At 36.8% G+C, this 13,202-nt stretch overlaps 1 protein-coding gene across 11 annotated transcripts in view; it reads left to right on the forward strand.

Annotated features, from left to right (window-relative positions):
* Positions 1 to 13,202, forward strand: part of TJP1 (tight junction protein 1) — a 251,152-nt gene that overhangs the window by 147,143 nt on the left and 90,807 nt on the right. The window contains exon 1 of one of the 11 annotated variants that reach the window (XM_047735924.1): positions 12,712 to 12,796. The exons of the other annotated variants lie outside the window; for them this stretch is intronic. The gene's annotated coding sequence lies outside the window, so the exon portion shown is untranslated. Of the gene's footprint in view, positions 1 to 12,711; positions 12,797 to 13,202 lie in introns of those variants that run through there. 11 annotated transcript variants of the gene reach the window in all.

The raw sequence follows: 13,202 nt of genomic DNA on the forward strand, positions 1-13,202 counted from the left end.
TATGTTAAGCTGTTATTTTTTTTTTTAAGATTTTTATTTATTTATTTGACAGAGGGAGAGAGATCACAAGTAGGCAGAGAGCAGCAGGCAGAGAGAGTGGGGAAAGCAGGCTCCCCGCCAAGCAGAGAGCCCGATGCGAGGCTCAATCCCAGGACCCTGAGATCATGACCAGGGCTGAAGGCAGAGGCTCAACGCACTGAGCCATCCAGGCGCCCCAGGCTGTTATCTTTTAAGAAAACATTTTAAGTGCCCCCATCTTAATATCAGAGAAGAGCCATGCAGGAATTAGGGTTTTCTGTGTGTGCATCCGTGTATGAACATTTAATCTGTGTATTTATGTATGTATATATTTATTATTTGATACTGGACGGAGGTGGCCTGCCCAGCCCAGCAAGATGTGCTATGGTTTCAGAGAAGTCCATGGGCTCTGAGATACTTTTGAAAAATTTATTATATTAGCATTAAGTAAGGCATGCAATCTTTATATTCTGATGGATTAGAGAATAGAAATTATAGACCATTCTAAATCCAGTGCACAGTTTGAATATCTACCCAGTATGGTGAATGAGTGATTAGCAAATTTCGTTGTTTTTAACTCCTGAGCACTTTGTAGTTTTCCACTTGTTTCATCTGTACCCTCTAGCATTTCCTCTAGCTCTCCTCCCCTCCCCCAACATATATACACATACATACACATTATAGTCTCTCTGGATTCCTGTAGTAGCTGCCTAAGTATAATATACCCCTTCTTTCTCACTCTTTTCAAAACCCAAGTTTTATTAGTTTCCCACCCCAACATGGTCTCTTCCTAAAACTCATAGACTTCTTACTGTCTTTAGAAGTAAGACCAAAATCCGTACTATGGTCGTTAAGGTCTTTGGATTATTTGACCCCTGCCTGTTCCTCTGGCCTCATCTTGCATCTGTCTCCTCCTTGCTCTGTGTTCTCAAACTATGCTGTCCTTTTTGGTTCCTAGTAGATGTTGCAGTTCCTGCCAAGTTTCTCTGAGTTCTCTTAAGACACTGTTTTTCTTTCCTTTGTAGTATTTAAGCCTGCGATTATAAAGTTGTGATTTTTTTTTCCCTCCCACCAGATTGTAAACTCCATGAGAATAAACACAGAACTTAACACAGTGTCTAAGATATAATAAACTCTTAAATATTATTTGAATGAGTGAAAGAAGGCCTTTTCCGACCCAAGGGCTCTTGCACCGGGAAAGCTTCCCTACCTTCATCCCTCATTCACCAAGCATCCATTCCAGTTCTGTTCCTCAAGAACCATGTCCTGAGCCCCCAAATTAGGTCAGAACTCTCCTTTAAGCTCCGTATACTTTGTCTTTGTAACCGTACGGCAACTTGTGCTTACTTTCTGCTGGTTATTTAATCAATATCCGATGTCCTCCTTAGATTTAGAGTGGCCTCTTAAATACTCTGTTACTCACTTACTGGTAATAGACCAGATTAAAGCCAGCCTGGAAATGAAATGTACTAGTGCATCTCCAGATCTAACTGCGTTTTTCCTCTCTGAAGGGAGGGAGTTGCTGAAGTAGAAGTAGCCATCCCATGGAAAATTGACTTACTGGCCTGGCATCTTGGTAGTAGCATTCTTTGTTTGGGTCTTTTCCTAGATCAGTAATTAATTTCTGGTCCCCTCATTAAGGAGCGCACTGGTTGGATGAGCACCAAGTGTTGTATGGAAGTATTGGATCACTATATTGTGTACCTGAAACTGATACTACACTGTTACGTTAACTTGTTGGAATTTAAAGAAAAACTTAAAAAAATACAAAGAAGGGGCACCTGGGTGGCTAAGTGGGTTAAAGCCTCTGCCTTCGGCTCGGGTCATGATCCCAGGGTCCTGGGATCGAGCCCCACATCGGGCTCTCTGCTCAGCAGGGAGCCTGCTTCCTCCTCTCTCTCTCTGCCTTCCTCTCTGCCTACTTGTGATATCTCTCTCTGTCAAATAAATTAAAAAAAAACAAACACACAAAGAACACCTACAGATGGCCAAAAGACACATGAAAAGATGCTTAACATCACTAATCATCAAGAAAAAGCAAATCAGAACTATGATGAGATACTACTTCATACCTGTCAGAATGGGTAAAATCAAGAACACAAGAAACAACAGGTGTTGGCAAGGATGTGAAGAAAGAAGAACCCTCTTGTACTGTTGGTCTGAATGCAAACTGGTGCAGCCACTCTAGAAAACAGTATGGAGGTTCTTCAGGAAGTGGAAAATAGAACTACCCTAAGATCCTGCAATTGCACTACTAGATATTTACCCAAAGTATGCAAAAATACTAATTCAAAGGGAATATGTGCACCTTAGTGTTTGTAGCAACATGATCAATAATAGCCAAATTATGGAAACAACCCAAGTGTCTATCATCTCATGAATGGATAAAGATGTGAGACATATATAATTGAATATTACTCAGTAATCAAAAAGAAGTAAAGGTTATCATTTGCAAGGACATGGATGGAGCTAGAGAGTATAATGTGAAGGGAAATAAACCAGTCAAAGAAAGACAAATACATGATTTCACTCATATGGAATTTAAGAAACAAAACAAGCAGAGGGTGGGGTGAGGAGAAAGCCAGAGAGAAACCAAGAAACAGACTCTTACCTCTAGAGAACAAACTGACGGTTTTGGATGGGCGTGGATGAAATAAGTGATTGGGAATAAGCGCACTTGTGATGAGCTCCAGGTGTTGTATGGAAGTGTTGAATCGCTATGTTGACACCTGAAACTAATATTTTTCAAGTCATTTTGATTTTTTTAAAAAAGATTTTATTCATTTATTTGAGAGAGGGGGAGAGATGAATGCCTATGAGTGGGGTGGTGGTGGGGGGAGTGCAGAGGCAGAGGGAGAACCAGGCTACAGGCTGAGCGGGGAGCCCAGTGCGGGTCCCGATCCCAGATCCCGATGTCATGATCTTGTCGAAGGCAGACGCTTCACAGGCTGAGCTACCCAGACACCCCCACCTGAAACTATTATTACACAGTATGTTAACTGTATTGGAATTTAAAGAAAAACTAAAAAAAAATTTCCTAATCCCCTCAAGATATCTTCCTTTTTTTAAAAGTGGAAGTATTTCATATCCATACAAAAGTATGTGTAGAGTATAAAAAGCCCCACATTACCATCACCAGATACGGTTAACAAATTATGATCAGTTTTATCCATACTTAGAATGCATTGTATCCTAGCTCCCCCCTTATTTTGAAGGAAATACCAGGCTTGTTTTTTTATCTGCCAGTATTTGAGTATGTATCTCTAAAAGATAAGAATTCTTTAAAAAAAGAACGATATGACCATTATCACACTGTAAAAATAAATTCTAAATCCAAAATTCGGTGTTTAGTCAATGTAAAGTTTCCAGTTGTATTAGGTATGAACTTGCTTTTTAAATGTCTTTTTTTAAAAAATCAGGATCCGATAAGGTCCTCCTGTGTGGTTGTTTGGTGCACCTCCTAATTCTCTTGGACTGTAAGGTTCCCCTGGGGCACCTGGATGCTCTAGTATACAACTCCTGATCTCAGGGTTGTGAGTTCAAGTCCCACGAGGGGTGTGGAGATTGCTTAAAAATAAAATCTTAAAAAAAAAAAAAAAAAAAGGACTGTAAGGTTCTCCCCTCTCTCTCTGTCTTTCTCCTCCCCATCCCCCTAGTAGTTTTAGTGGTGAGGAACAGGATAGTTGGTCCTTGCAGAATTTCTTGATGCTTGCTTCCCCACAGTGGTTGCGGTATTTCTCCGCCCTTTGTATTTCCCATTCATTGGTGATTAGAGCCAGAGCAGCTCTAAGAGAAATATGTGAGCTACACATGTAACTTAAAATTTTTTTTAAAAGATTTTATTTATTTATTAGAGAGCATGAGAGGGGAGAGATCAGAGGGAGAAGCAGACTCCCTGCAGAGCAGGGAGCCCTGTAACTTAAAATTTTTATTAGTCACATCAAGAAGTTAAAATTAGAGAAGTGAAGTTAATTTTAACATTTTATTTCATACATATACCAAAAGTACTACCATTGCAGCTGACAGTACCTTTAGTTTCTGTCTTTCCTTGTCTTTCACAACCTTGACACTTTGAACAGTGGTCATTTTTTAGAATGTTTCAGTTTGGGTTTGTATGATGTCTCACAATTTGATTGAGATTATACGTTTTTGAAAAGACCACAGACATAATGGCTTGTCTTTCTCAGTGCTTCATGTCAGGAGAAAGTATGTCTGGTCTGTTTCTTTTATTTTCTCTTCATTTGTTAAAAGAAATTTCTCTGTAAGGAAGAGCTAACCCTTCTTCGCTTATTTATTTGGTTATTTATATCTGTATGCGTTCACAAATAATTTATTCCATGGATTACAGTCAATTAGTATTAGTGTTAATTTTGTTGCTCACAGTGTTATAGCTTTGGCCATTGGAAGTCCTACTTTGAGCACTTCTTATTTTCTTGGTACAGGTGTTCATGGTTTATTTTCCCTGCCCTAACCCTAGATTCACTTTCTTATCCAAGGAGACCTGATCCTTTAATTGGAGAATGGAGTTTAGAAACCAGGATCTCTCTGCCCATTGGTACTGTGGTCATGTTGTTCTGGGGACCTTCCAGCAGTTACATCTAGACAGGCACGTTAGGTTAATGTTCTTCTTCCCCATCCTCTTGAGTTGTGGTATTCATTTGAAATAGGTTTATTGGTTAAGTGTTTGTATTCTGTTTTGGGTCCCACCTCCAAGATCACCACCATTACCACCTACCTCTTTCTGGTTGATTTTGATTATTTATTATTTTGGGGTATCTGAAACATTACTATGGTTCAAAGCTATACAAAAAAATATGCTCAGAGGTGTTAATTCTTCCTCATTCCTACCACCCCAACCCATTTTCTTTTTCTTTCCACCTCTTTCCTGCTTACCTTGTAATTTCTTTAGTTTCTCGTTTATGATTTCTGTATTTCTTTTGCACAGAGAAACAGGTACCTGGGTATAATCTTATATTCCCTTCATTCTTACATGAAGGGTAGCATACTGTATTCTTGTACTTTATTCACTTAAAGGTATGTCCTTGAAATTGTTCCATATCACTTCATAGAGATCACCATTTTTTTATAGCTGCATAATACTCCTATTGCGGATGTACCATAATTTTTTCATCCACTATCCCATATATGGTCATTTAGGTTGTTGCCAGTATGTATTTGCAATTACAACATTGCTACAACAAATGACCTTGTACATATGTATATTCCATTGTTGGAGATGTATCTTAGAAGTAGAATCTCTGTGTCAAAAAATAAATACATGTTTACTTTTGTTAGGTATTGCCAAGTTCCCTCCCCAAAGACAGTACTAATTTGTATTCTCATTAGAAAGTTATGAGAGGAACTGTATCCCCACAGTCTTGTGAACAGACTGTGTTGTCATACTTCTAAAATTTTGCCAGTTTGATAGGTGAACAGTAGTATCTTGGGGTTATTTTGATTTCCATTCCTCTGTGAGTAAGTTTGAACATTTTTGGAAATATTTGAGGGCCATTTTAATATTTTTTGTGTGTGAACTATTTTTCTTGTTTCCTTTTTAAAATTTTTCTTTTTCCCCCAGTAGTTTATTTCTTTACGTATTAGACTATTAGCCCTTTGTGGTGTATTTTTGCTAGTATTTTCTCCTAGGTTGTTCATTGTCTTAAGACTATTGATGGTATTGTGTGTGTGTTGGTCATGCAGATACTTTTTATTTTTTGTGTACCCAGATTTATTTTACTTCCTAAGGACTGAGTTATGGTTAGAAAGCTTTTTGCTACATCACCGTTAAAGAGGAATTCACTTGGGGCACCCAGGTGGCTCATTTGGTTAAGCATCTGCCTTCATCTCTGGTCATGATCCCGGGGTCCCAGAATCACGTCCCACGTCAGGCTCTCTGCTCAGTGGGGAGTCTGTTTCTTGCTCTTCCTCAGCTGCTGGTGCTGCTGCTACTGCTGCTCTCTCTCTCTCTCTCTGTCAAAAAAACACAAAAAAACAAAAAACAAAACTTCAAAGAGGAATTCACTTGAGTTTTCTTCTAGTATTTATATAGAATACTATTTTTACATTTAGATCTATAATTCTTTTGGAGTTCATTCTTGTGCATGGTGAAATATAGATCTAATTTTATGTTTCTTCCAAATGACTGACTAGTTGTTCCAGCACCATTTTATTAACAAGTACATCCTTTACACCAGCAATCTGAGATGTTAACTTTCTCATATCCTAATCTGCCATTTATTTTGGTGGTCTGTTTCTGGATTTTCCATTGTGTTCCACTGATCTGTTTTTCTAATCATGTATCACACTTCTCCTAATAGAACCCTTATCGTATGTCTTAATTAAGAGAACTTTAACTGATAGGGCTAGTCCCTCCCCCCACACCCCCACTCCCATCCCGGGTTGTTTTTCTTTTGTAGTGGTTTTTTTTTTTTTTTAATCTGTTATTACTCTCATATGGAAACATACAGTATGTGTTCTTAATGTCTGGCTTCTTTTGTTCCTTGAACAACATTGTGAGAATCATCTGTATTGCTTGTTGTACTTTATTCATTTCGTGGCTCCGTAATATTGCACTGAGTGCAATGGTTTTCTCTTTTATTCCTGATGGCATTTAGGTTGTTTTTGGCTTTTGGTTATTCAGAATAGTGCCTTTGTGAATATTCTTGTAGTGAATGTACACATTTTTGTTCAGTGATCATAGTGTTGTGCATACTGGCAGATTTCAAAGCAGTTATACCAGTTTACATTCCCACTAGTAGTGAGTTCTGATTAGATTGTTCACTAACACTTCATATTTTCTTTTTCATATTAGCTTATGTGTAAATGTCTAGTAGCATTTCATTGTGTTTTTAATTTGAAGTCCTCTGTTGATTAATGAAATATAGCACTTTTCCTACATGCTTATTGGCCATTTTGATAACTTCTTTTGTGACGTTTCTTCTTTGAGCCTTTAGCACATCAGTTCTATTGGGCTGTCTTTATTGATAGCAATTCTCTGTGTGTTCTGGATATGAAGACTATGTTGGATATATAGATAATAGCAGGTTATTTTTTATTTTTTGACAACGATCAAGTTTATTAAGCTTTTATGTATCCGCAATTAGCATTACATTAAAAACCCAGTTTTACATGAAAATTAGTGATGTTGCTCTTTGTTGCATTGTATTTACTTCCTTGCCGTTGATTGAACCTTGATCAATTACTATTGCTACATTAGTGGTAAGATTTTCAGCCTCAAGATGCCTGGTCTTAGAAGCAGGAGGGAGCTTCCTGAACAGTGTGTCTCAGGGAGGCTTACCAGTTGAAACATAGCTTGTCACCTTTTGTGCCTTAGACATTTTGTGATTCATTTAAAATAGTTTTAGGAGGGTGCCTAAAAGCATCCAACTCTTGGTTTCATCTCAAGTCATGATCTCATGGGTGGTAAGATCCAGCCCAGCTTGGGGCTCTGTGCTCAGTGGGGAATCTACTTGAAGATTTTCTTCCTCTGCCCTCCCCAGCGTGTGCGCCCTCCCTGCACCCTCCCCCCAACATGTGGACTCTCTCTCTCTCTCTCTTAAATAAATAAATCTTTTAAAAAAAAATAGTTTTAGGGTTTAAGGTGAAGTAAGAAGGCTGATTTTAAAGAAATGTGATGTGTTATATCTGCATATTTGGTCTATTTTCCATTGAGTGCTTTGTTATTTATCCTGGTTTTTTATGTATCTTATTTAAAAATCAAAAAGATTTTTTAAAACTTCTTTATTTTGAACTTAGAGGAAAGTTTAAAAAATATTAGTTTCCTTATATCTCTCATCACATTCCCTTTAACATTTTATATGACCACAGAGTAGTTACCAGGGATAATAAATTAACGTTGATAAAATAATATTAAGCTACAGATTGTATTCAGATTGATATCAATGGGTTCATGATGTTGATTTGTATTATTTGTATTTACCTTAATCACTTGTTTAAGGTGGCATTTTTCCACTGTAAAGTTACTATATTTTTATAATTGATAAATATTTTGGAGGAGATAATTTGAGGATGTGCTAATCCTGTTCTCAAACTTTTCATCCACTAATTTTAGCATCTATGGTGGATCTCATCTGCCATCCTATCTCATTTGTGGGGTTTGCTTGATGATAATTTTATTTCCCTTTTTCTTTCCATATTTGTTAATTGAAAAGAAAGGAGTGCTGTTCATTTCCCATTTATTTATTTGATTATATTGGTATGGACTCATGAATATCTATTTTATTCAATGGTTTAAAATCTAATACTATCATTATTTAATTTGCTGCTCAAGTTATTCCTGTGTTGGCCATTAGAACTCCTTCAGGTCGGTTGCTATGTTCTTTGGACAAACATCCCTTTTTTTTTCGAGCAGTCCCTTAATTTCTGGTATCACATGATGTTCCCGGTTTATCTTACATATTTTCACCTTGAAGCCAACTACTTCTCCAAGGAATCTTGGTTGGTTTTATTAAAGGATAGTATTTAGAAATTGAGATCTCCATGACAGTTGTGCTCGTTGTAGTTGGGATTTGTTTGTTTTGTTTGTTTGTTTGTTTGTTTGTTTGTTTTGGCCTGCTTTCTTTCAGGCTTTTTCAGCAGACAGAGCTAGAGAACAGACAGGTATATAATAATCTCTGCATAGCTACATAGTTATGTATCTGTATATATGTCTAAAACCATGGGTTTATGCTAATACCTCAGATTCCAGTTTCATGGAGTTCATTTTAGCCTTCCTCCTTTTCTTGTAATTTTTTCTCTCAGCAGTAGAAACCCAGTGCTCATTATTTATAAAGTATTTACTACTTGGTTCACTTCTAGTATATATACAAAATAGTTTCAAACTTATACCCATACTTCCAGGAGAGAAAGACTTCCTAACTCAGCTACGGAATTTCTTTGTGTTCTTTTTGTCTTTGACCTTCCAGCATTCAGCCAGGATACTGTTTTCCACAGTTAGTTACTTTTTTTTTTTTTTTTTTTTTTTGGTGACAGTTCTCTTTTTACCTGCCACCTTCATCTGGTTACCTTATTCATTTGTAATAGAGTTAGGCTCTTTGTTACTGTTTGTATTCCATTTTGAGTACTCTCCCCACCCCCATACTTTTATTTTAATGTTTATACTTTTTATTTGTTTTTTTGTTTGTTTGTTCTTCTTTTTTTATGAGAAGGATATGTATCTGGTGAAACAATATTGTGGTTCTGAGAGCTGGAGCTACATAAAAAGATACACTCAGTCATCCCTGCCACCCCAACCCCTTTTCCTTTTCTATCTGGAATTTGAAAAGTCTTTTATCCATCTTCAAGCCATTACAAAATGTCAACCCAAAAAAGGAAAAGAGAGAAGAAAGAAAAGAAAGATTCAACCTAATTATAGTTTTACTTTTGAAAACTGGAAAGCACTCAAAGTTTTCTGTAGTGCCTATAACTGTCCCTGATAAGAATTTCTCAATGTTTAATGTACGTATAATGGTAATTTAGTTAAGCTGATATCCTTTCAAAGACATTGACCCAAGGGCAGTGGCAAATAGAGTGAATTATTTATAAATTTGTATTTTAATGTTTTCTAATCATATTTATCATCATTTGTCTCCTAAATTGCCAACCAAGGAGTGGACAGAATAAAGTAGTTGAAAATTTAACTGGTATTGACTGTAGTGAGGTGTTAGGTACTAAATTTACTTACCTTCTGTTGAGACTGTCATCCTGCAGTTGCTACACTTTTATTTTGATCATTATTTGAATTCTTAAGCTTAATGAGTTCTTAACTTGTATTTGAGAAGTTTGTTGAATCCCTGAGTGTTTCCGAAGACCTCTCTTCATTTGACTTTAGATTTATCTTTTTTATTAGCTCTTGGACATCTCTATTTTGATGGCAGCCCTTCAGGTTAATCCAAATATGTATTTTCCCTACCTTTTAATGCGTACTCTAGTCTTTTTCTTTGTACTTGATTTGTACAGCAGTGATCACAATTGAAACTAAATACTTGAACGGTCAAGGAGGGCAGGGGTCATCTGTTTTATTCACTAAAACTTAGGTTGTACTTTTAAGTTCTTGGCTCAACCTGATCTCAGTAGATAATACTGCATTTTATTTTGCGTGGAAAAGCACTCAAAACAAAACAAAAGCACTCCAGAGAGCAGAAGAACTCCGAAATTATTCAGTGTAGTAGTTCTGCTCACACAAGGACCCCAGAGAGAGAGCACCACTTGATTTTCCTAGTGGAGGACAACAAGCTGCGAAGAGTGTTCAGCATGCTGCCTCATTTAAGAGAGAGTACTGAGTAAGCCAGTCTAGGTATATATTTAATATTTAAAGGTCCAACAGTTTATAAAATATGTGGAAATTTTGTTCCTTTTTTTTTTTTTAAAGATTTTATTTATTTAAGAGATAGCAAGAGAGGGAACACAAGTATGGGGGAGCTTGGGAGGGAGAAGCAGGTTCCCCGCTGAATAGGGAGCTGGATATGGGGCTTGATCCCAGGATGCTGAGATTATGACCTGAACCAGAGGCAGACACTTAAGGACTGAGCCACCCAGGTGCCCCTGGAAATTTTATTCTTTTGTGATGTCTTCCATTTTTATACTTTATTTTGGTGTAATCTCTGAACAGTATTTTGTATTAGGCTCATTGATTTTCTCGTATCCTCACTGGTTCCTTTTCAGGTTCCTTTGGTTCTTCCTTTTTTCCTTTTTCCCCCTAAAATACTTGTAATCCACAGGGTCATCTTAGCCCTTGGGTAATTGGATCTTTTCGAGAGGGTTCAAAACTACTTCATTGATTACTTCTAGATCCTTATCTACTTCAGATCTCACTCTTGATCTTCAGCCCTGTATATCCAGCCCTCTACTGCCTGTGTCTCTCCTTGGATGGTTCCACAGGTACCTTCAATTGAGGATGTCTAAAACTGAATTTTAATCTTTTCTTCCTGCTTTTTACTCAGCTGCCCCATTCAGAAACCTCTTGCCATCTTTAACTTACCCTCTTTCCACTTAAATTTTCCGACAGGTCTGCCTCAGATCCATCTTCTGCAGAACAGCCTTCAGAATGAGGTCGGGCTATGTCATGTGATTGTCTGAAATTCCTTCGTGTTTTCCCATTGAGTTTCAAGTCCTTAACATTATATTACAAGGCCTGTTGTAATGGCAGTTTTGCAGCTTCTCTTTTTACCCTTTCCTCTTCCACTAATTGTACAGCTCAGCCATCTCAAAGGCAGCTTTATGTGCAGCATCAACAACCTTGCTGATGTGATGTTTCCATTGAAACATCTCTCTCCAGTGCTTTTAACTGGTCATTCTCCAAGCTTGAACTTGAATATTGCTTTCTCTGGGACTCTGTCTCTGATCTTCAATAGGCAGAATCATTTTCTTTTACACCATTTATGTAATGTTATAAACTTTCTCCTTGAGCCTTTTAGGGAGAAAGAGGTATCTATTTTTGGCCTCCACAATGCTTAGCATATCTGGTAAATGTTTGTGGAATGAATGAGTGAATAAATAAATGGGTTGCTTTTAAAATAACATCCGTAAGATGGTAAAATTTAACTATGAATCTTGGTCTCTATCTAGATAATGTTTAGGAACTAAGATTTTCCTTCATTTTTAGAACAGTTACCTTATTTTATTCTATTTTGGATTTGGTTTTATTTCAGTTACAGGTTCATCTTGTTTTGTCAGTTCTTGTGTCTTCCTGCCTTTTCCGCATTTGATCTGTAATCAGCCCTAAAGCACAGTAGAACTGCCTAGAATTGGGATCTGAAGTTTTGGCAGGAATCCCTTCAGAGTTGGTGATCTGAGTAGTGTCTTTGCCAGCTGGAGCTTAGAACAAAGAAACCAAACAAACTCTTGGCAGATTCTGAAATGCAGCTTTTTGCTTCTTCAGAAATTGTGATTCTAGTCAGTTGATGCTGACTTAGAAATGTACGTAGAACTCAGAATCCAGTAGTCATGAATTGCAATCACTCTTGATGCCTGTAATACCTTACTAATTATTGAATATGCAGCTTCTTTGAAATTGGAATTAAAATTGGACTGCAACTAGAATTACATTTTAATAGAATTTTGGAGCCAGAAAGGACCTTTTACTTGAGATAATTTTATCCAGTTCTTTAATTTTACAGGTAAGGACAATGAAGGTCACCTATCTATGAAAGATTTGGACTCCGATCTCAGTATCTCTGGTTTAGTTCATTTTCTGTTTTCAACAGCATCGTTCCAGGTTACTAGGGAATAATAGTGCTGGAATTGTGCTTATAAGAGTAACACTTTTCCCTGGGGGAATGAGACTATAGATTTACCAGATCCTTGTCCAAGTTATGCAGTTATTCACTGTTTTTCTTTTTAATAAGAAATGAGAAGCAAGTTTAAAATAAGGATGTTGAGTTTTAACAATCATTTATTTGAATAGGTGATACATGAACTTGATAAAACACTACAAAAGGGATCACAGTGAAAATGTAAGGTATTCATAGGTATTCTTGCAAAAGGAAATCCTCTGTTTCCCCTTTTCTGAAGTATCAAAGTTCTGTCATTAATGAACATTTTTTTCTTTCTGCAGTGCTTATGAAAATAGTGTTTGATTTATTAGTATAAAAACTGTTTTATTGTTTTATATCAGTTTTAGCCTTCAGTTTCTGAGTGATTTATTGTAAGCCCCCCCACCCCCATTTTATTATGGCCATTTTCTTTTTTTTAAAGATTTTATTTACTTGAGAGAGAGATGATCATTTTCGAACAAAGCAGAGTTGAAAGAATTTTACAGTGGATGCTTGAATGTTGACAAGTAAGAGTCTACCATTATATTTTACTGTCTTTGCATTATCACAAATCTGTTTGTTCATCTCTTCACTTCTCTGTTCATTCAGAACTCCTCATAAGGTCTGCATAGTTATTATACAAACAGCTATGAATAGAATTTTGCTGCTTCTGCCACTGAAGGAAACCAAAGGCTAGAGAGTAGAGAAGGAGGACTTGCTTCATGATTTAAACTGGGATGACATTTTGTTGTTGTTGTTGTTTTGTGGTTTAAGTGATAGGATTGGCAAGGTATAATATTATGGATTCAATTGGATTAATGTGCTGGTCAAGAGCCTAACTAAATCCTTTTTTAATGTTTCATTCTCTGTTACCTTCCTGTATGACATAAAGTTTCTCTTGTGATAAATTAAGCTAATAAGGCTATGTTTGGC

The sequence above is a fragment of the Lutra lutra genome, chromosome 7 (genome assembly GCF_902655055.1).
Source record: "Lutra lutra chromosome 7, mLutLut1.2, whole genome shotgun sequence".
In the NCBI taxonomy this organism is placed as follows: Eukaryota; Metazoa; Chordata; class Mammalia; order Carnivora; family Mustelidae; genus Lutra; species Lutra lutra.